General features: G+C 38.6%; 1 long non-coding RNA gene across 1 annotated transcript in view; it reads left to right on the forward strand.

Moving 5' to 3' along the window:
- LOC108286471 overlaps window positions 1-4,271 on the forward strand; it is a 35,583-nt gene extending 31,312 nt beyond the window's left edge. Inside the window, exon 3 of the long non-coding RNA XR_001817934.2 lies at window positions 3,453-4,271. This is a non-coding gene — a long non-coding RNA (uncharacterized LOC108286471). The remainder of the gene's footprint in view (window positions 1-3,452) is intronic.
- The last annotated feature ends 18,138 nt before the right edge of the window (window positions 4,272-22,409 follow it).

The following is a 22,409-nucleotide window of genomic DNA, read 5'->3' on the forward strand; positions in this document are numbered from 1 at the left end:
ATCATCCAAGAGATGTGTTGAGAAAAGTACTTTGAGAGCAATAAAACAGATGAGTGCTTGGATCAGTGTCACTAGTGAGAGAAAAAGATACAAAAATTCATAAAGCTGAAGCCTCAAGGAACTTCCCAGTCTCTCTGGGAAGGCAAGACAAGTACAAATAAAAAGGTTCCTAAAAAACATAAGCCTGCTAAGCCTCACAGGAATGGTAGAAAACTGTCGGTGGTATAGTAGTTCTGAGAAATGAGAACTGGGGTTAGGTTTATTGCAGATGCTTCCTAAAAGATATGGAAAATGAGCTAAACCTTGTAATATAGAATTTAGATGATGCAGAGGTTCCTACAGCGATGTCCCTGAAAGTGCAACCATGAGCATTGCAGGGGATGCTTGCAAGAGGGAATTCTTGTTAGAACTGCAAATTCTTGGCCACATCAGTTCTTCTGAGGGTGGGACCCAGTAATCTGTGTGGGTTTTTTTTTTTGTTTTTTTTTGTTTGTTTGTTTGTTTGTTTTTTTGAGATGGAGTTTTGTTCTTGTTACCCAGGCTGGAGTGCAATGGTGCTATCTTGGCTCACTGCAACCTCCACCTCCTGGGCTGAAGTGATTGTCCTGTCTCAGCCTCCCGAGTGCCTGGGATTACAGGTATGTGTCACCATGTCCAGCTAATTTTGTATTTTTAGTAGAGACAGGGTTTCTTCATGTTGGTCAGGCTGGTCTCGAACTCCTGACCTCAGGTGATCTGCCTGCCTCAGCTTCCCAAAGTGCTGGAATTATAGGCATGAGCCACTGTGCCCAGGCAGCAATTTGTATTTTAACAAGTGCTCCCGGGTGATTCTGTTGGCTGTTCAAGTTTGAGGATAACTGAAATAGTTTGAGGATAACTGAAGTAATTTGAGGATAACTGAAGAGCTTCTACCAGCAGCTCTGCTGCAACTGAGAAAAGAGGCAAGCAACTGAGAGTTAGTGATTACCAGTTTAATACTAATAACAGCTCTCTTTCCTATCATCTCATGATGCATGACATATTATTCAATTACTGCATTTTGTTGTTGTATTACTTTCAGAACTATTACTGGTACATATTACTTCAGTTTTATAGGTGACACAATTAACAATCAAAGAAGTACTATTACTTGTCCAAAATTACAAGGATAGTGAGCAGAAGAGGAAATAGAAGCTCCAGACTCTGACTGCTACACCTTTTTCTCTGTCTTCCTTTCCTGTTGATGATAAGTATTCAGAAATCTCTTAAACTTCCAGAGTTTCTCTAGTGGAGACCAGCATCTTGCATGTCACCTCTGAATACTGATAGCAATTTTTGGGACTCTCTGTTGAAAAGGATCCTTAGGATGTATTTGGAGTCAGTAGGAAAAAATGCTGTAGTGGATTGTTAATATCTGCAGCGAGCATCAAATGTGGAAGTGACAGTATATGTGTAATATATATAATATACCCTGCTAACAATATATGATCTTGTTCTGGGCTTCACTGCATTATTTGGCTAGGCCCTGATAAGTACAAACTGTAGAAGAGTAGCATTCAGTTAGGAAGATTGAATAGGGGTGGGTTGATGAAGAGAGGAATGATTATTCTCACATGCCTTAATATTACCTCATTGGCCATTATTCATTCTAATTTTCATCAGGTTTCATGAATTTGTAGAGAAACAATCAAAACAAACTAACACAAAACACACAACCACTACCCTCCCCCCAACCCGCCCCCCCCCAAAAAAAAAAAAAAACACTATGCTTTACTCTTTGACATCATATCAAATACATTCCTCTGCCTTACAAATGCATGCCTCTAAAATTCTGGGCACATTCTAATAACACAGCTTTTTATTCCTGCTTCATAAAGGGATAGATATAAACGGAAAAAGTCTGCCAGTCCTCTTGATTTGCCCCAATGTTGTCTTTTTAGTAATGAATGGAAACTTTTCCCATTTTTGCTGGCTTTTCCCCCCAACCTCCCCCTATGAAAAATGAACAAAGCAAACAAACAAAAACAATAGAAGACATTACAATCAACCAACCTAACATTCCTAAAGCATCAAGTACATGTGACCATCTCATTGCTGTTACTGTGTGTGAGTCACTTGCAAACTCAGGCTCAGTTTTTAATTATTCCCAGTTGTCACTTTGCACTGAACAGACCAAACCTTTGTCCAAATCATGTGTGGTAGAGAAGTATTTTAATTTCTGATAATGCCAGCAACTCGCATTAGCTTTCCCTCTAGCTCTTGCTAATTTCCAGGGATTTGGCTGCAATTTGGAAAAGGCCTCTCCCCATGGAGGTCACAGTTTCCAACCCCTGTTGCCTTCCTGGCTCTGCTTTCCAATCTTCCTCCTACCCTTTGCTAATATATCTGCAATCATTACTCCATTTTGCTGTGATTTTAATTAGAGGACATGTGGTATCTTTTAATATTCTTCTGCACATTGAGGCTCCTGAGCACTTGTTACCAACCAATGCCTCACTATAATTTAGAAGCTGTGGCTTCATAAGCAAGTCCTCCAATCTTTTGATATTAAATTTTCAAATTAATCTCTGCTGTATGCATCACTGGTGATTATCTTGGCCTAAATTATGCATCCTTCTTAAAGTTGGAAAACAACGGCTCATCCCATCTGACAATGAATCTATGCTGATACCCTTCTTTCTAAGGAGAAAAAGGTTGTTTTTAACCCTCTATGGATATAATTAGAGATCTCTTTGACTCCAGTTTTCTTTGCTATCATCCCACTTGTGGCTACAATAAGAGCAAAACTGATCCTGTGAGTGCCGTCTCAGCCCCTCTAGTGGCTTCCCATTGCTTCCAAGAAGAATCCAAGCCCCCATTTATCCTTCAAAAGATAAATTGTTTAAATATCAAGCAAGAGTGATATAACTATATTATTAGAAAAAAATACCCAGAGTTTACTGATAATGGCTTGTGGTGTTATTCCTCAAAGGGAGATTTTATGTCACAGTGGGGTGTACACAGTCTTTGGAGTTGGAGGGACTCAGATTAATATCCATTATTCAATATTTATTACTTTCCCCATTTCTAGAAAATTGGTTCCCATTTCTATGCCTCTATTTTTATTGTCAGAACTGATGGGGTTGCTATGGCAGCACATAGTAGGTTATGAAAAGACAAATTTCCCTTTTCTCTAACTTCATCCCCTGGGTATTTCATGTAGGGGCAACCCTCAAGGCTTACAGGATTCAATCTAAATATGAATAGTTGGGCAACATAAAGAAAAGATTTTGGAGTACTTATAGTCTTATGTTGGAGGTGGGATTTGCTGGAGCAAATAAATTAAAATTAGATTTTTAATCAAAATCCCCCACATGTAATTTGTTGTGGGCTCTTTCAAATAGGGGCGGGACCTGTGTCCTGGTTTAATTCAGACCTCACTGTTCCTGGTTTAAAAATGGACTGCACCATCTAACTATAATCTTTCTCTTCAGAGTTGTGTCACTGTGCTCAAATGAAGCCACTGTCCCATCAAATGAGAGGACACATAAACTTCCAGCAAGAAAAAATAAGATAATCTGATACATTTCAGTATCAAAAAGATTACCATCAGACACTCTATAAGGTGACACAACAATCAAACAGCACTGGAGGTCTAGATTGATCATATCTCAGGACAATTATAATCTATTCCCAAGCCCAGGCTGCAATACAACTAAAAGGTGGACTAAGAACACACAATAATTCTCTGTCCCTGTGTTTGACAACACTGGAAACAGGCATATTTCCCTCTCTCTGAGCTTAACAACTCTAGGATGATGGATTTTACCTCTTTCTTTGCTAAGCAATGCTGACAATAAACAAAAATAATTTAGCTGCTTGCTCTAGGAAATACCTGCTTCTGGAAGATAAGCCTGGGAACAAACTAAACAGCTTACTTATCATGAATAACACTTGACTCATCCAGAATTACTTCAAGACCCTCTGCACTGTGACCATCAATCCAAAGCTATCATGGCATAATCTCTGTTCAATCCCGAATAGTTTCTATCTTGTAAGACTCTCCTTAAATCCAGTCACCCCTGACCCCCAAACCATATATATTTCTATTTTGAGACACTACCAAGACTGTCTCCTTTACTGCAGTAAATCTAATAAGCTGAGCTTTTCTTGATCAATAGACTTTTCTGATGATCTTTGGCGAATCAATGGTTGACTCTGTAAAGTACTTTATTACAAGACTAATTGTATTTAACTTTCTTAAAAACCTGTTTTTTGTCTTTTTATTTATTCTCCCAAGAAATATTTATTGAGTGTCAAGAACTATCCTAGACATGGAGAACAAACTATTTCTGCCTTTATGAAATATATACTCTAGTAAGGAAAAATGTATATATTTTTAAATGACAGGCATAATTATACCATTACAGTTTTGATAAGTGCGTTAAAACAACAATCCTAAAATCTAAGAAAATGGGTTCATGGAGAACCACATTTGGCTTTGAGTGCAGGTGTGTGGAGAGCAGGGATAGTATCCCTGGACAGGCAGCATTTAAAGTAAGACCAGAAGTCCAAGTGGAGAGGTACCACTGGTAGAAGTGATAGCATGTACAGTGCTCAGTGTCAGAAGGAGCTTGGCTTGCTGCCAGGACAGAGAGATGGCCAATCCAGAATAACCAGCCATTAGGAGGGACTTTGGCTGGAGGTAGGCAGGGCTGGGATTAGTCAGACTTTGTCAGACATGGTAAGTATTTATACCTGGAGGTTAGCTGCATCGGACTTTTTTTTCTGATACTAGCATGTCTTAGACTTTAATATGTGTGTATTAATAGCCTCTCACATTTGATGTCCAAAGATGATGCCCATATTAGTGTCTACTTTTGTCCCGTCTTCTGGAGCCATATGCTCCCTCTTTCTACTTTTATCTTCTTTTATTTTACAAAGTTTCTTCATCTCCCTGTGTTTGTTTTGTTCCCCTTCCTGTGCTTTTTCTAGGACAGGGTCCTCACAGCCAATATTCTACCTTATTTAGAGCCTCTTTGGAACTCGAGGAGTTTTTGCCTCCCTGGGTGAAGTCCCTTGAAGAGAGCCTTTGAAAAGACACAGTCGATGAACTCTTTCTACACCTTAAGTAGTGTAATGCATTATTGACTCCAGATATAAGGTTCCCACCACTGCCAGCATTAACGGTGAAACTTGCCCTAGTTCACAAGTGTTAACAGGCCTCCAGTCTTGCTCAACTTCTTCCTAGAGTGGCTTACTACCTTGGGAAGTATGATTGTCTCAACCGCGTCTCAAGTTGGGAGGTAATTTCTGTTCCAGGTACTCAAAGAGAGTCAAGTTTATTTGTAAAATAATTATGGCAGTTTGAAATTTGTTAATTGCTCATGTCATTGTTCAATGAGATTTGTGTTTGTCACACCACATCTTGATGTTTTCTATTATGATGTTAAATGCAGAATTTTAAAACTTTATTTTGAAAGAGTAAACCATTATGTGTAACTAATTGTCATTCAAAAGTCCAGTATATAAAACAGACAAAAGCAAAGAAGCACAGCTGAGAGCAGGAGAAGGTCTGAGGGCTGGCATGCTGGGTATCTTTTTTAGCGCTGCTAAGTCCCCAGAATCCACTGAAGGGCCTTAGATTGAAACAACACTACTTGACTCTGAGTTAGGGCAATAAGGTTGACAACAAAAACTCAAGACCCTTTGTCTTAGTTCATTCAAGCTCCCATAACAAAATACCCTAGACTGGGTGGCTTATAAACAGTAGATATTTGTTTCTGATAGTTCTGGAGACTGGAAGTCCAAGATCAAGGTGCCAAGGTATTTGGTGTCTGGTGAGGGCCTACTGTCTGGTTCATAGATGGTGCCTTCTTGCTGTGTCTTCACATGGTAGAAGGAATGAGGGAGCTCTCTGGAGTCTTTTTTATAAGGGCGCTAATTTCTTTAATAAGGTCTCCACCTTTATAACCCAATCCTCTCCCAAAGGCCCCTCCTCCAAATATCATCACTTTGAGGATTAGGATTTTGTGATGGTTAATACTTAGTGTCAACTTGATTTGATTGAAAAATACAACGTATTGATAGTGGGTGTGTCCATGAGAGTGTCGCCAAAGGAGATTAACATCTGAGTCAGTGGGCGGGGAAAGGCAGACCCACTCGTAATCTGGGTGGCCACAATATAATCAGCTGCCCACTCAGCTAGAATATAAGCAGGCAGAAAAATGTGAAAAAAGAGACTGGCCTAGCCTACCAGACTACGTCTTTCTCCTGTGCTGGGTGCTGCCTGCCCTCAAACATCAGGCTCCAAGTTCTTCAGTTTTGGAACTCAGGCTAGTTTTCCTTGCTCCTCAGCCTGCCAACAACCTATTGATATATATTCTATTCTGTCCCTCTAGAGAACCCTGACTAATACAGTGTTTCAACATACACATTTTAGGAGAATACAAACATTTAGATCATAGCACCCTCTTGCAATAAACACTTAGGCATTGTCAACAAAATGGTGCAAACTTTTACATGCATAGCCCAACTAGTCATAACAAAAGAAATATCCCGTAGTGCTAAGAGTGAAAATAGAACTATAAATGAGAGTGGAAATGCATGAGCTAATACTGCTGCTGGAGTAAGGGTGGCCCTTAAACTAGGGACTAGTGTGTTTAACACGTATTCAGAAACAGAAGACATGACCTTGGGCTCACCAGAGGTCTACCTGAAAATTGGTTGTAAAATCCATTAAAGTGGTACTTTCTCATGGAAGCAAGGGAGTATATAAAATCACCTCTCAGCATGGAATGAATTCAAGAAAACATATCCCACTCTCTCTAGTTTCTGAGTGGAAAAAAATCCTCCAAGAATCTGTGAAATTAAAATCATAATCCTGTTTCACTTTTGGGAGTCAGGTTTGAATTTAAATTTTCTTTGTGGTTTGTGAAGCCACAAGCTTTTCTATTAATATACAAATGATCCCAGGTCTGTGGTCCCCTTGGGCACCTGGAAAATTCCAACACAGTTACTCTCTGGAGAGATATACCCACACCTCAGGCTGCATAGGAAGATGAGATTACTACCCCAAAGCAAAAAACATAAAAGAAAATGATCCACCATGAGTAAGAGGGAACAGATGTAAGAAACAGCTGATAAAGATCTGCTACCATTTCAATTAATGGAACCATATGATATAACTACAAAATCAGTATGTTTATTTTTTAGGAAAAAAACAGACACAAAGATGCATTAAAGCCATAAGAAATGACTAAAATACAATGAAATATAGCAGGTAGATAAAATCAAAATTAAAATGGTCATCTGATACAAAATACAGCAATGCAATAGTACTTTAGACACAACCAAAGGGGGAATGGGTTGAGTAGGGCCTTGGGTCCCTATTTGAAAACTATGGATCAAGCTCTATTATGCTCCTTTTTTCTTTCCCTCCCCTATACTTGAAACCAGACTGGGTCAAGGAGAACTAGATTAGAGCAAGCACAATTTCCTGAGTACATCCCTATACAGCTGCTCTGAATCATTCATTCAGCAGAACAGCCTTCAAATTCTTTGATGTTAGAAATCTTCTGTAACTTTTCCTCAGAAAAGTTACTCACAGAGTCACCTGATAATGGACTCTGGGATGGTAAAATCTGTCAAATATTAGAAAAGATTTGATCTTCTAGTCTAACATTTTGGACTTTGGAATGTAACATCTTGTTTATGGCCTGGTATGCCACTTATTTTAGGGACGGAGGATGCATTAATATATGGATGGTCAGCAAAATTCCCATTTTAGGATAGCAATCTAACTCACACAAAAACTCCTAAGTCTATCAACTTACACATTTTTCCTGAAAGCTAACAGCCTCCTAAACTGACAGAATAGCAAATACTCCAAATACTCTGCCTTATTTCATTTAAACTTAACAGAAATCTTAAGATTTAGATATCATTTTATTGTTAAAAATTAAAGGCAAGAGAAATGAAGCCTATAGAAGCTATTTTATCCACACATAAGCAGATCCCAGATTTTAACACCAAAGCTCATGGACTCTATCTCTATACTTCACGATATTCCCTTCCTTGAATTCTGAATCATTCCAAGCTTAACATTGAAATCCTGAGCACCCGTGCTGGAGTTATAAGACCACCTGCCAAAGGCATTTGCATATTTTGTTTCTTTGTTTTGTTCTATTTTTTTAACCTAATCTAGCAATAAAGAAACTAACAGTGAAATTCAAACCTACCACCCCCTGCTAGAAGTGCTGCTTCTAGCTGTTCTATGAAAACATGGCTGCTGAAAGCTCTCACTTCAAATTTCACTTGAGGTTCAATGTATGGCAAAAACGTGCCTCTCCTCAGGCTCCTCTGGCACCTCTACACAGAGCATCGACTATGTTTGAGAACATTTAGAGTTTGTCACTGAGAAAGTGATAGTGGGACAAGTAGGACATAGGGATTATAGAAAGCAACTACCTTGTTGGGGTAGGTGTAAAAGTAAATGGCAGAGGACTGGGCATAGTGGCTCACACCTCTAATCCCAGCACTTTGGGAGGTCAAGGCAGGAGAATCACTGGAGGTCAAGGGTTCAAAACCTGCCTGGCCAACATGGAGAAACCCCGACACTACTAAAAATACAAAAATACCCAGTTGAGCTGGCAGATGCCTATAGGCCCAGCTACTTGGGAAGCTGAGGCAGGAGAATCGCTTGAACCCAGGAGGCAGAGGTTGCAGTGAGCTGAGAGCACGCCACTGCACTCCAGCCTGGGCGACAGAGAGAGACTTCGTCTCAAAAAAAAATGGAAATGGCAGAAAAGAAATAGGAAATATTCTGTCGGATGGACATTGGTAGAAAGGACATGGGTGCAGAAAGGGCTCCACTAAAGGGCAATAATAAAAATAAACTTTAAGAAGTACTTAAAAATCTGTCTCTCTAAAGCAAAGCTTTTTCCAGGTTGCTATTTTTATTCTAACATTTTTTCTAGGACCAATGGAGGGAAGAACAAAATAGTCCATGCATTAATATTTACAACCCTCTAGGCTTCCAGATCTTTTTGTCATTGTTGGGTTACTATTATTGTTATCAATCTAACCTCAAGAATCACTATATACTCTTTTTTTTTTTTTTTTTTTTTTTTTTTTTTTTTTTTTTTTTTTTTTTTTTTTTTTTTTTTTTTTTTTTTTTTTTTTTTTTTGATGCAGAGTCTCACTCTGTCACCCAGGTTGGAGTGCAATGGCACGATCTCGGCTCACTGCAACCTCTGCCTCCCATGTTCAAGCAAAGAATCACTATATACTCTTTTAGCTACTACTTTCGGAGGCCTTCACACATGGCTGGTACAGAGCTGGGTTCTTTAGATGTAGTATTGCCTGTGAACATAATTCCACAAGATCATGATTATTGTCTCTCTTGTATAGGCAGAGGAAGTGAAACCAAAAGAGATTCACTTGTTAAGTAGAAGAACCAAAATTTGAAATCAGGTTCTTCATTTTCTATGGCTTTGCTCTTACCCGCCGTGCTATACCACCTGGCCTTAGCAACAGGTGTCAAGTAACCAGAACAAAGAGGCTATGGGAAATAGTTTTGAGAAATACTGCGTTAAGATAATTAAACGACATGGCATGATAATATGCATAGCAAACCTCCAAGAGGAGTAGAGAATATGGTGTATTTCTCAAATTTGTTTGATCACAGGGTCTTTTTTTACAGCATTATCTTGTAAGATAACTTCTATAAAGCACACATTGGGAAATGCTTTCATAGACTGATATCTCACTGGAGCAAAGCCTACTTAATTATGATAACCAGCATGTAGGATTCCAGAGTGGACAGAATCAGGTAATCAGCTCCCTTATAGAGTATTGCTTTGACCAGCCTTCTTTCTGGATGCATATGCTCTGAGTTTCAATGAACATCTAGAAGAAACCTGTCTTCATACCATTCCATGTTGTGTGGGGAAGGTTAATGGTGCCCAGAGGTTTTCTCATAGAAATTTTGTGATTCTCTTTTTTTTTTCTGAAACACAATAGAGACTTTTTTTTTTTTTTTTTTTTTTTTTTTACCAGTGGCTTTTAATAGAGGCACTTAATTAGAATTTTCAAGGCCTTTTCTTGAACTCAGCTTTCAAAATAAAACTGTGTTAAAGTTACCAAAAATAAAAGTGAAACAAGACTTGACTTTATACTTTTTGTCAAAATGAGAATGAAATGTTGCCATGTTTCTCACAAGTGACCAGTCATTTCTAAAGCAGTTTCCCCGACGTGGACCAAACATACTACCAATATTTACAACTTGCTTCTCTGCACGTTCCCCTCAACTTGGTGGCAATACTCACAATGTAGATAATTAATAATTAAATAAAATGGGATAAATATTGAATATGGAAAATGGAGAAATTTTTGCTGACAGATGAAGGAAGAGACGTGAAGTGTTAAAAGAGAAGTGAGGATAGGGTGTTCTGTCTTTGTATAGTATTGGAACTAGGAAACAGCCTATGAGATGTTCCTGCTCTTTAGTAGTCATTTCAATAGCCTATTTATGGAACAATAGGAAAGAAAGAAGAATACTACTTGCCCTTCTCTTTGAGGCTTCAGAGTTCTTACATATAATACCATCATTCTTAGACCCTGGAATCATAAAATGTATGAATAAAAGTGACCCTGGAAGTCATCCAGCCTAATGATTTAAAATACCATGTTCCATGCAGTCATAGTTGAGAGATGAAAAGGGACCTCTGGAGTTAAGGGATCCTAGTCCCATCTTTCACTTCAGGGAGAGCAGCTCCATGTTCCTACTGGGGGTAGAAAATAAAATTGTATTAATCTGGGTCTTCTAGTCAACATAGCATTTGGAGTTGATGCTATTGCCTCTGTGACCTGCATCTAAGACCTGAAAAATCAAAAATAGGGTTTTAATTGAGTAAGAACAGCAACATGTTCATAATAAAGAGTAGGAGGAATCAGAAAGGCCAAGAAGAGATGGGATTTGATTAAAGGAAGCAGAAGCTACAGAGACTTGAAACTATGAATAACAGCACTAAAGGGCATAGAGGTGACACCAAGAGCATTTCCTACCCCTGGCTGGGAATGCCATGTGCACAAGGGGCAGAATGATATTGATGGGGCTGAGAGGTGCCGAGGCTCTGGGAGCCATCCCCACTCTAAGCTTTTAGTAGCGAGAAGTGGTAAACAAAGGGACCATTTCCAGGGAGGAGACAAGGCAGACCTTGAGTGGCCAGCAATCTGTAGAGATCAGTGGGAAAAACCCCTCTCTTCCTGCTGCATTCCACCCATTCCTTAATCCTACTGAAAACAGCAAAGGAAAGACTTCAGTAGAAGCTTCCACCATTTAAAAAGTTAGCTGACGGTCTTGAAGTTAAGGTCAAATATAAACATAAGCTATTGACAAGAATAACAAGATATGTGACAACTAGCACAATGAAAGGGAGAGAATAAAGAGGAAAAATGCTGATGGAAAATGCAGAAAAGAAATTTAGAATAAGCATAATTAACATTATCAACAAAATAGGAAAGTGGAGCTTCCATGAAGCAAAATTCAGAGGTTGTATAAAAGAAGAAGCAGGAGGTCTTAGTAACGAAATTGACATGGTTATATAATGGAAACAATAACAGGAACCACAGGAGAGAGAGACTGAATAGCAGGATGGGCAGAGTCAAGGAGAAACTGGTGATCTGGAAGAGTAAAAACATCTCAGAATGAATCTCTGTAACATGAGATGCACCTCCAGATCAATTCACTGTCCAGCTGCAGGACTGTGCTTAGCTGACAGTCTTCAGCTAGGAGCTTCGTAAGCATTCACCCCAGCTTTTGAGTCAAGATCATGCTATCCTCAGGGCAGCCTTATCCAGAGACTAAGCAAGACAGTGGGAAGCTGGGGATTCTCTCATGGGTGACCTTGACAGGTCCCTGAGAGGCTATCAGGGGCTGCCAGGTAAAAATAGTATGCTGACAGCTCCCTCACCCACCCAATCCTGCCACGCCCAGGTGTTACTCAAGATTCAAGCTTTTCAACTCTGCCACAGCATCCTATTCTGGGAAAACCAAAGCTACCACAGCATCTGAAAGGTATAGGAAGATTTAAAGTACAAAAGAGAGCCAAGAAACATGGGGCAAGCAAGGACTCACAGGTACCGGGGAATAATGTCCCCAGTCCACAACTTAATCCCTGGAATGTGTAACTATATCACAAAATAAATGTAAAATAAGAATGCTAAATGCAACTAAATTATAACTTGAATATGAGAGATAAATAATGAAGTTTATGGACAGACAAGAACTTAAAAAGTCATTAGCAAAAAAGTTTCTAAAGAATGATTAAAGAATATACCGTAGGTTGAATATTCCTTATCCAAAATACTTGGAAAAATAAGTGTTTAAGATTTTGTATTTTTCCGATCTTGAAATGTTTGCGGATACTTACCAGTTGAGCATCCCCAATTTGAAAATATAAAATATCCAAATTTTCTGATTAGCATTTCTTTGAGTGTCATGTAAGCACTGAAAAAGTTCTGTTCTGAAACTTTTTGGATTTTGGTTTTTTAGGTTAAAGATACTCTACATGTATAAGACTAATGAATGCAAAAGGAAGTAACGATAGGCAATAAGTGATTGTGAGTAGAGAAAATAACACATTCACGTCTAGATTAGACATGAAAGGCATACACACATACTTTTTTCTCTATAACTATCTGGAATTCAAATTCCAATGCTTCCAGCCAGGTGATGCAAGTCAGAGATGAAAGCATAACTAAATTTTGTGTCTTGAATAGATAACTGATTAATCTTAGATGTTGCTAGAAAAAAATAAATTAATAGAATATTAGATAACAATTGTGGGAAACATATAATTGAAACAGAATGGGTAACTTTCAAACTAGAATAGGAAAAAACAGAAACCCAAACTTTATCAATTTAAGAGAAACAGGAAAGAACAGGAAAGTGATAATTTTAAAAAGAGGAAGGTAGGTAAACAAAAAAAAATAATAATAAAGACAGCCAGTAATACGTTACTTACAAGAACTGTTTATCTCAAAATAAAGGAGAAAAACAGATACTGAAATATATAAACCAAGAGAAAGCTTGAATAGTAATATTTCTATCAGGTAAACTGAAATTTAGGGCAAAAAGTTTTATTATAATAGAGAAAAGAGAATATTTCATGTTAATAAACCTAGCAATATATAAAGAAAATGAATCATTTATGATTTTGTCTCATCTAATGATATAAAGTCCAAATGTTTCAGCAAATTCCAAATAATTATCCACGACACTGATTATATTATCTTATCAAATAATTAAATTGGAAATGAAATAAGCTCAGTAAAATTTCAATATTGTAGACTAAAACTTGTTATTAAAAATGGTTTTATTGTTAAAAATTTTGAAAACCCGTTAGCTGATTCCATTTCACAGGTAGGAGTAAATGAGAACTTGTAGACACAAAAGTTGGGTGTTCAAGCCCAAACAATGCAGCAAAACTAAGGCACTAGAAATCCTTGTCAACAAAATCCAACTAGAGATAAAATATATATTTAATATAAATTGTATAAAAGTAAACCATATATGAAATTAAACAAGCAAATAAATCCCAAACTGAGAAGATTCAGCCTCTGCTACCAATGCTGTGTCTTTAGTATGGCATAAGGCTCTCTAATTTTAAAGTGAGTGTCAAAAAGTCTGGGAGAAGTTTAAACCCTGGGGTGGAGAGTGGTAACATTATAACTGTGATAATCTTGGATAACAGGAAAGAACTACAACACTGGAGTACATGTTTAAGTTTGAGGATCGTTTTAACTGCAACGCATCAAAATAAGACTTTTTTTTTTTTCTTGTCAGTCTTCTTGGTAACTCATATCAGCACATTTTTATTCTTTTTCCTTCATGAGCACCCTTCTTTTCTGTATAAGATTCAAAGTTAGAAAGCAGTGGAGTTAACATGATCATTAGTGCCACATGTTCTAAAGGGAAAAATAAATAAAGGATCCCCGAAGTAATTGTCTACCAATGGGGAGTCACTGCTCTCTTGAGAGACAGCAATACCAGAAAGGAGGAAGAGGCACAAGCCACGCCTACAGAGTTAGAGGAAGTAAGTGGGGAGGATGCAGAGGCAGCATGTTACGTTTCCTGTGGATAAAGTCAGCCCCATCAGCTTTTGAAGGATGATGGAGAAGACATAATAGGTAGAATGGTTTACTTTGGAAGCATCTGAAGACGGAAGGTTGTAGACTGGCTTGGTGAGTGGGTAAGGGGCATAAGAGAGCCAGGTGTGGAAATTAACAACGGTGTTGCCATGATGATTGCTGACTGAGTGCAAGAGAACCTGATTGTAGAATCAAGGTAGCAAAATAACTGTGAATATCCAATATGTATAGAATCATTGTCACTACCATGATCACCTATATACTGATATCTTTGAGGACAGTGGAGGAGCATGGTAACCTGTAAGTTGCTTCTGATGTCCTACAGAAGTATAATTGAAAAGGAACATCACACATGTGCATGCATGTGTATGTGCACACACCCACATACACACACAGGCTGCGAAGACTGTATTTTGGATTTCTGAAAGTGGAAGACATGAAAAACACTCTCCAACACCCACGCCTTCCTGCTGTCTTGGGAAAAAAATAGAAAAGACATATGGTTTAGAGTTGCATATGTATTTCATGTAAAAGAGAAGCCCAATAACCTGGGTACATGAAAGCAAAGATAAGCTGAGGGCAGGCAGTTGGAGAATAGGCTGTTTGGCACTCTGGGAAAAGGTGTGTTTTAATGAGATGATATTGAATTCAATTAAGGAAGTCTAATAGGCTAGTCTCGTTGCTTCCACTAGCTATGGCAAGTCAGTTATTCCTTCTGAATTCAGTGTCCTTGAAATGTAAGAGACTGGACTGCCTCATCTCTGAGGTCACTCAAAGCTCATTCTGCCTCCAGCACAACTGCCTAATGAATTGTGTATCTTTGGACCCATTTGAACTCATTGCACAACCATTCTGAACCTCAGGTTATACACACACAGAGAGAAGTGTGCATTGCACACACACATACACACACACACATACACACTTTAATTTGGTTCCAGCTGACATCAGTATCTTAGGAAGATGTCATATACATTAATCACTTAAAGAGTGCATTTTATGCCAGGCGTGTTAAGAACTTTACCTACATTTGTACATATTCCTGTTGTTATTTTGACAACCCTGAGAAACCTTTAAGGGTTGATACTACTATCTTCCTTTTCAAGGGTGGAAAGCTAAACTCAATGCCATCTGCTGTGTGGGGCAGATCCAGAATTCAAAACTGGCCCTGGCTGGTTTCAAAATCCATCCTATAAACCACATGTTTTGTTAGTCTGTCAGGTCACAAAATGTGATGAAATGTGATTCCTTTTGTTGAGATATATTTCAGCCCTAACTAAAGACAATTCAGACTCAGATATTTTCCTTACTCAAATGTAGAACCCACTGTGGTCATGTGTCAGTGAATATGAATAAAAAAGACATGGAAGCCCTCATGGAAATATTTATCTGACAATCCAGTTTGAAGTATGTTTTACATCCACATGTAATAAATGTGTCCCTTCTTTTAAACCAGAACATCTACTGAAAATGTCATTAGTGCAATCATTGGGCTAAATTATAATTGTACCAAATGGGCTCAAATTTATATGGATGCACATATTCAGCAATTTCATGGAAAATTGCTTCCAAAATTACATCTCTAGAAGGGACATCCATTAATAATGCTCCTTGAGGCCACATAAATTCCTTTAGGATCTTACACTTTATGCAATTAGATGCACTGGAAAGCATCCGGCTTCTTAAAGGTAGACTTAGTTAATGAAAACATAGTGGGATTTTAAAAATAATGACTCTAAGATTGCCATGGACACAGTAGATGCTCCCACAACCAAAGAAAGATGGGCCCCCAGTGAGAATTTGACCCACATCTATACAATTATGATAGGGATAATGATAATAAACATTTAAACAGTGCTGTGCTGTTTACCAAATGTATCTAATTCCATAAACTCTTATAATCTTCAGAGCAACCGAGAGGTGAATGGGAACAGATCTTTATCCCTCCCTTTGTATCAGTGATGAAACCAAGTCTCAGAGAATCGTTGATCTGGTTGAAGAAATGGCTACTGCATTGTGTAGTTGGGAATTAAACTTTCTTAATTCTAGAGGAAGAGAAGTGTAATTTTTTTACATTTATTGTGGACGAGGAGGTGGCTCAGAATTGTCCATATTATTTCATTCAGTGCTTCACATTCTATTACTGTTGGGCTTTTGCTATGAGATGAGAGAAAAGGAGTAGGTGAGAATGAAAATGAGAGAGGAAAAGAGCTATTCAAAGTCACCCATTTATTTTCTAACAAATATTTGTTGAGTTGTCATCAGGTATTCCTGGTTCCCTAAAAACAATGATGGACAAGTTGATCAAGCGTTAATAAATTTACAGGACAGAAATTAAACCTAGGTTCACATGAACATAAAATCCTTTTTCCTTCCTCACTCACCCACAGAGATTCCTAACATCTTTCTTCATCTTTTTAACTAAAAGTACAATGCATCCTCTGAAAGACCACAAATAGATATTTGCATTTCTGCAGCCAGACTGGAAGACCAAAATCCATCAAAATCCAGGATGATGGCAAATAGTGGTGGAATTTGAAGCAGACTTGCAGGAATCAAGGAATAGACTTCGAGTTGAGTACCCTGCCTGCTGTTTCAGGTTGATGCCCTTCTCCTTTTCAAGAAACCAGACTTGTGCCTTCTTTCACCCAGAATGACTGATTCTTTCTCAGTTCAAGTGGTCAATAAATGCAACAAGGATGGAGGAAGAACACTGCTTTCTAAAAAGAGTTAGGTAGAAATCAGTTGTGGTTGGACTTTTTGAAAGTCTCCTTGAACCTCCTTAATCACAGTGTGTCTTTTCTGGTAAGAGCTTTAAGAATCTTAAGGTATAATTAGTAACAGAATTTAAGAAACCTCAGGGTAAAAAAAAGTGTCTTGTATATTTCTGCCTCATTGATTCTCCATCCCATTTCCAATCTCATCTGAAAACATATCTTTTTCTCTCCTGACCGCATCTGCTAATTGTCCTCTCCCACAGCTATTATTTAACTGAAATATATGTGATCGCTTTAACAAGGGTATTTAACTTCATGGGGTTGTAGAGATGTTGTTTTTAATAGTTTTAGGTTGAAAATGTAAGTGGCTAGGTTTCTTAACTGGGAAGGGGCCTTATGAAAGTCCTGTCAATATTTTAGCTAGGAAAGAATTTCCTAGACTTCTGAACTCATACCCACAACAGTCTTCTCACCTCAGACTGATTTAGCTTTAGATTTGTAGTTTATATTATAAAAATAAAAAGTGTCTTATTTTAATTTCCAAATATGCATTTGTACTATTTATGATGCCTTTCCAAATTATATGGAATTTTGCTGTTCTTGCATTACCCCAAAGAGTCTGTAGTAACCCCTTCTCCACCCAGTTTCAAATACTGTCGTTACCACTTTGAATCTATGTGAATCTTGAAATGCTACTCAAATATTTGAAGTCTTAGCTTTCTCATCTTCAGCTTAAGGAATGATATGCTCATCTCAAGTTTTCTCCCAGAATTAAATATTCTTTCTATGAAACTTCTGGTATAATGAAATAATTTAATCCATGTTAGTTATTAGTGAGTGGAGGAGAATGTGTAACTCTTGGCTAACTTAAAATCAGAAAGGTTCTTATTATACCAGAATGTAGGCTCCATGAGCAATGAGACATTGCTAAATGCTCTACCTCAGCACCTAGAATTGTGCCTGGCCCACAATAGCTATCCAATTATCTGTGGATGGATAAATATCATTTACCATTACACAGTTACTTTACAATTTGCAAAGCACTTGCAAACCTATGATTTCATTTCATTCTCTCAACATTGTTGTACACAAATATGTCAGAAACACCTGACTGGACCAGTTGAAAAAAATTATATATTATGTAAATTCACCATTAATCCTGTTTCTGGAGACCCATGATAACATCCAGGTCACCCTTGATGCTTCCCTTCTTTTCAGCATACACAGCCAGTGACCCAGTCCTCACAGTTGTGCCTCCTAACTTTTCTGAAACTTTCCTCTGCCATAGGTCAAGTGGTTGATATTCTTTACCTGAACTGCTGTAGCAAACTTCTGTCTGAATGTCTTTCACTCACCACTGCCACTTCTTCACTTGCTCATTCTGCAAAAGTTTGTAGAGCTTCTACAAGGAGAAAGGCATTGTTAGGTCCCTATGGGAAGTGGTAAGCCAGATATGGTCTTTGTATTTATCCATCTTCCATTGCAGTGGATCCTCTTGGGATATTAAGTCTACCTCTTTCTACTGCTTAGTGATGAACTCCTCCCAAATGCATACAGTATTACTTTACATATAATTTTAAATCCTTCAGCCTCAGATATCCTTTGCCTCTCCAACCTTATCTTCTTAACAATCTATCGAGCTTTCTGCCATCAATTTTGACATATAACACTCAATGCCCAAGTTAAATTTCTGTTTTATAAAGCCAAGAACATGTTGTGCTTTTTGATACTCATGAACTTACTGTATTATCTCTCTGGAATATTCTGCTCAATTCACTTTTGCCACTATCAGAAGTGATTACAATGGTAATAGCTGTACTTTGAGGGACTTATCGCTGAGAAGCACAATGCTAAGAACTGTATGTGGATGTACTTATATACACCCACATGTAATTTCATCTCATGTAATTCTTAACAGACCATTTTATTTATGAGAACATTTAAAATTCAGAAAAATGGGAAATTAATTAACTTGCCCAAGGTCATGCAGATAGCCAGTAACAGAATACCATTTCAAAACCTGTTTGACTCCAAAGTCCATGAGTTTAACTGCTCTGCTCTAAGACAAGTGAGCTTCTATCATCGTTCAAGACTTAATCCAAGGGCACTTCATCTCTGAAATCTTTCTTGACTTGCCTACGCAAAGAGAGTGGTTTGTTCCTTTGCATATATGTCTATGGTGGTGCCTTTTGCATTTATCTTATATAAATATTTTCACTTGTTGTTTGTATAGAAGTCTGTATCTGTTGTTGGCTTGTTTCAGGTTACTGATTCAGAGTTATTCTTCCCCACATTCCCTGGGCCTAGCACAGTAACCAGCCAATGATGGGTTTCCAATAAGTGAATAATGACTGAATGACCTGGCTGAAGCAGCACTTCCTGTTTTGAGCAGAGTGTCAATGAGGCAGAGCAAAGGAAAATAAATGGGAGAAGTGGGTGGCAGCAGTTGAAGGGTCTGCCCACCAGGTCATCGTGCATGAATTTGACCTGATTTGAGAAAAACCTGATCAAAAATTGCTTGCAATCATGGAGGCAAAACAAACACAAAAACAAAAACTCTGCCCAGTGCAGTTTACATTTTTCATCCAGTTGTTTTGGCATCGCACTGACATTTGAGCTACAGGTCGGGGCTAAGTTCACCTGGGTTTAATTGGAAAGCACATAGGCTTGTTTGGGGAATGCTCTAGGGAGCAGCTGAGCAAGAGACTCCTGCTATCAACTTGAAAGATAGCTGTATGAGAATTTTCAAAATAAACAAACTCCACTGTGTTCTTCAGCAATATGCCTTTCATTTTCTGTGGCTTTGTCTGGTCTCTTTTTAGTTTAAGATGAAGAATGAATATAACATGCATTGATTTGGTCTAACAACTTCTTTGGTAGTGAAAGTTCTTATTACACTAGAACACAGGCTCCATGAGCAATGAGACATTGCTTCATGCTCTACCCCAGCACCTAGAAATGTGCTTCCCATAACAAAGAGCATGAGCAGATCATCTACACATCCAATTTGCAGTGTCTCTCACTCTGATTCTGAGCCTAGTCACATGACTGGATAGGTAACCAATTATCCTCATTTTAGCACTGAAGATCCTACACCATAGGAAGCCCATTGGGCCCAGGGAAATCCTTCAGCTACACAAAAGTAAAGACGGTTGGTCACTCCGCTTGCCAGTGGGAGGTCAGTAGATGTAACACAAGCAGAGACTAGCAATGCACTTGCTAGGTAGGCTTGTCACTATTATTATACCTCTTCTATCACCATGGAAGCATATCCAGAATACCCTACAGAAGAGTAAGAAACACAAAGAGGAGAGCCATGTCATTCCAGTTGCCCCAGACCCAGGCAGTCTAGATATGCTCCTAATATAAGGACTCTTAGACCTTGTGGGTAACATAGAGATAGATTAGTCATGGATCCAAGCCACAGAGAGGTACAAGTATGCAAATATAAGCAGAATAGTAAGTAGCCTTCACATACCTGAGAGCTATCATTAGAAGAGAGCAGATTCATTTTGTCTATGTTCAATGAATAAAATTGTGATCAGTATGTAGAATCTACAGGAAGACAAACGTAGATAAAATTATATGTCTTTATGAGAAAGAATTTTCTAGCTCTCACGGCTGCTGAAAGCTGTCGAAAGTTGGCTCCTTAGTGAAGTAATGAGCTAGCTCACAGTAAAGACATTGATGCAGAGGCTGGAAAGTGGGCTGATAGAGGTGCTGTAAAGTAGTCAACTCAACCGGTGGGCTGAGCTCTGTGCTGGGCACAGGAATACAAAGATGAGCCTCTTCAAGAACTTACAGTAAAGCTGGAGAAGTAAATGATGACCTTTCATGATGATAAGTGCAAAACAGTAGCTAACAACTACACAGAAGTAGTTCAGAGGAATGATTTTTTGTTTTAACTGTGTGTGTGTGTGTGTGTGTGTGTGTGTGTGTGTGTGTGTGTGTGTTTAGGGGAGTAGAATTGTTGGGTTGGAAAACTTTTCCTAAGTGACAGATAAGTTTGGTGAATTTGACAAGTGAGTTTTAAAGAAAAAATATCTGTCAGAGGCTGAGGGATATATTGGGGCAGCATTATTTATCTAATTTATGGGGCCTGGTGCAAAATGACACCTTGTGGTCCCTTGCACAAAAATTATTAAAAATTACAAGACAATGATAGTGTGTGTCTTTGGGTACAATGTGGATATGGACTTGCAGATGTTGCTGTGGAAAAGGACAACACAACAGAGGAGATAGGGATTTGCATTGTGTCAGTTGAGTTAAGCTGGTATCGACTTTCCAAGGAATCCCTACTCTGCATAATTCAGGGATACTGTGGGCCACAAGAGACAGTTTATATGAGATTTGAAAAGAGGGAGGGAAATAGGAACTCTATTCTGTTTAGACTTGGAAGGTCTGTGCAGGGTGCAAGAGGTTACTATGGATTACCCACATTATTCCTTACTCCTAGTTTATCTTGTGGTATGGGGCAGCAGCACCCCTGTAATTCCTTCACCTACCATCAGATATCTTCCTTAATCTTCTCAAGCTTCCCATGACAAAGAGCTGTAGCTTTTCCTGCAGATCACCTACATATCCCATCAAATTTGCAAGCTTGGAGGCACTGAGAGCCTAACGCAGGTTCCACTTCATCCTTCTGGGTTATAGTTTGTCTTCTCAGGTTGTAGTTTGTCCTTTCTCTTCTCCACTTTGTATCCTCCTTTTCCCCCCTCCTCCAACTCCTCCCCTATTCCTCTCTTGCCCACCTACTCTGCCCCTCCTCTTCCTCCTTTTTCTCCTTCTCTCCCTTTTCCTCCCCTCCCTCCCTCCCTCCTACTCCTTCTTCTTCTTCCCCTTCTTCTAGTGGCTGCCATGTAGACTCCAGCCCACACAAAGACTTCATAACCAGCATCCAGAACTATATAATGCCAATTTGCTGTATTATATTAAATGTCAACTTGCTATACAACTTACTATACCTAATTCTATATCACTCCTAGTGATTCTGTTTCTCTGATCAAACCCTGACCTGAAGTGAAATGCTTAGAAAGTGAGGTAGATAGAAGACATTTTAAGAAGCCAATAAACATGTAGTTTAAAGCATGGGTTATAAGATTGACATAACTTGAGTTTATAAACTCACTTCTTTACTGCTACTTTACTAGTTGTGTAATCTTAGTTTGTGTAATAGACAGACTCTGAGGTAGTCCCCAGTGACTTCTGACTCCTGGTATTATGCCCTTGTGTATCCCCTCCCATACCATAACAGAGATGGGGTATGTGATTAATAGAATAATGCACAATTGATGGTATGTCACTCTCAAGGCGATAAGAGACACTACAGCTTCTGCCTCTCCCTCTCTTGGTTCACTCATTCTATGGAGACCAATGGCCATTTTGTTAGGAGAAGCCCACATGGTAGGATTAGCCTTTTACTAACAACCATGTGGCTGAATTTCAAAGTCAATCCTCTAGCCCCAGTCAAACCTTCATATGACTCAGTTCTGACCAACATCTTGTTTGCAAACCTATGAGACACTTTAAGCCAGAATCATCCACCTACGACACTCCCAGGCTTATGACCCTTAGAAACTG

Source organism: Cebus imitator, unplaced genomic scaffold (genome assembly GCF_001604975.1).
Source record: "Cebus imitator isolate Cc_AM_T3 unplaced genomic scaffold, Cebus_imitator-1.0 Scaffold320, whole genome shotgun sequence".
Lineage (NCBI taxonomy): Eukaryota > Metazoa > Chordata > Mammalia > Primates > Cebidae > Cebus > Cebus imitator.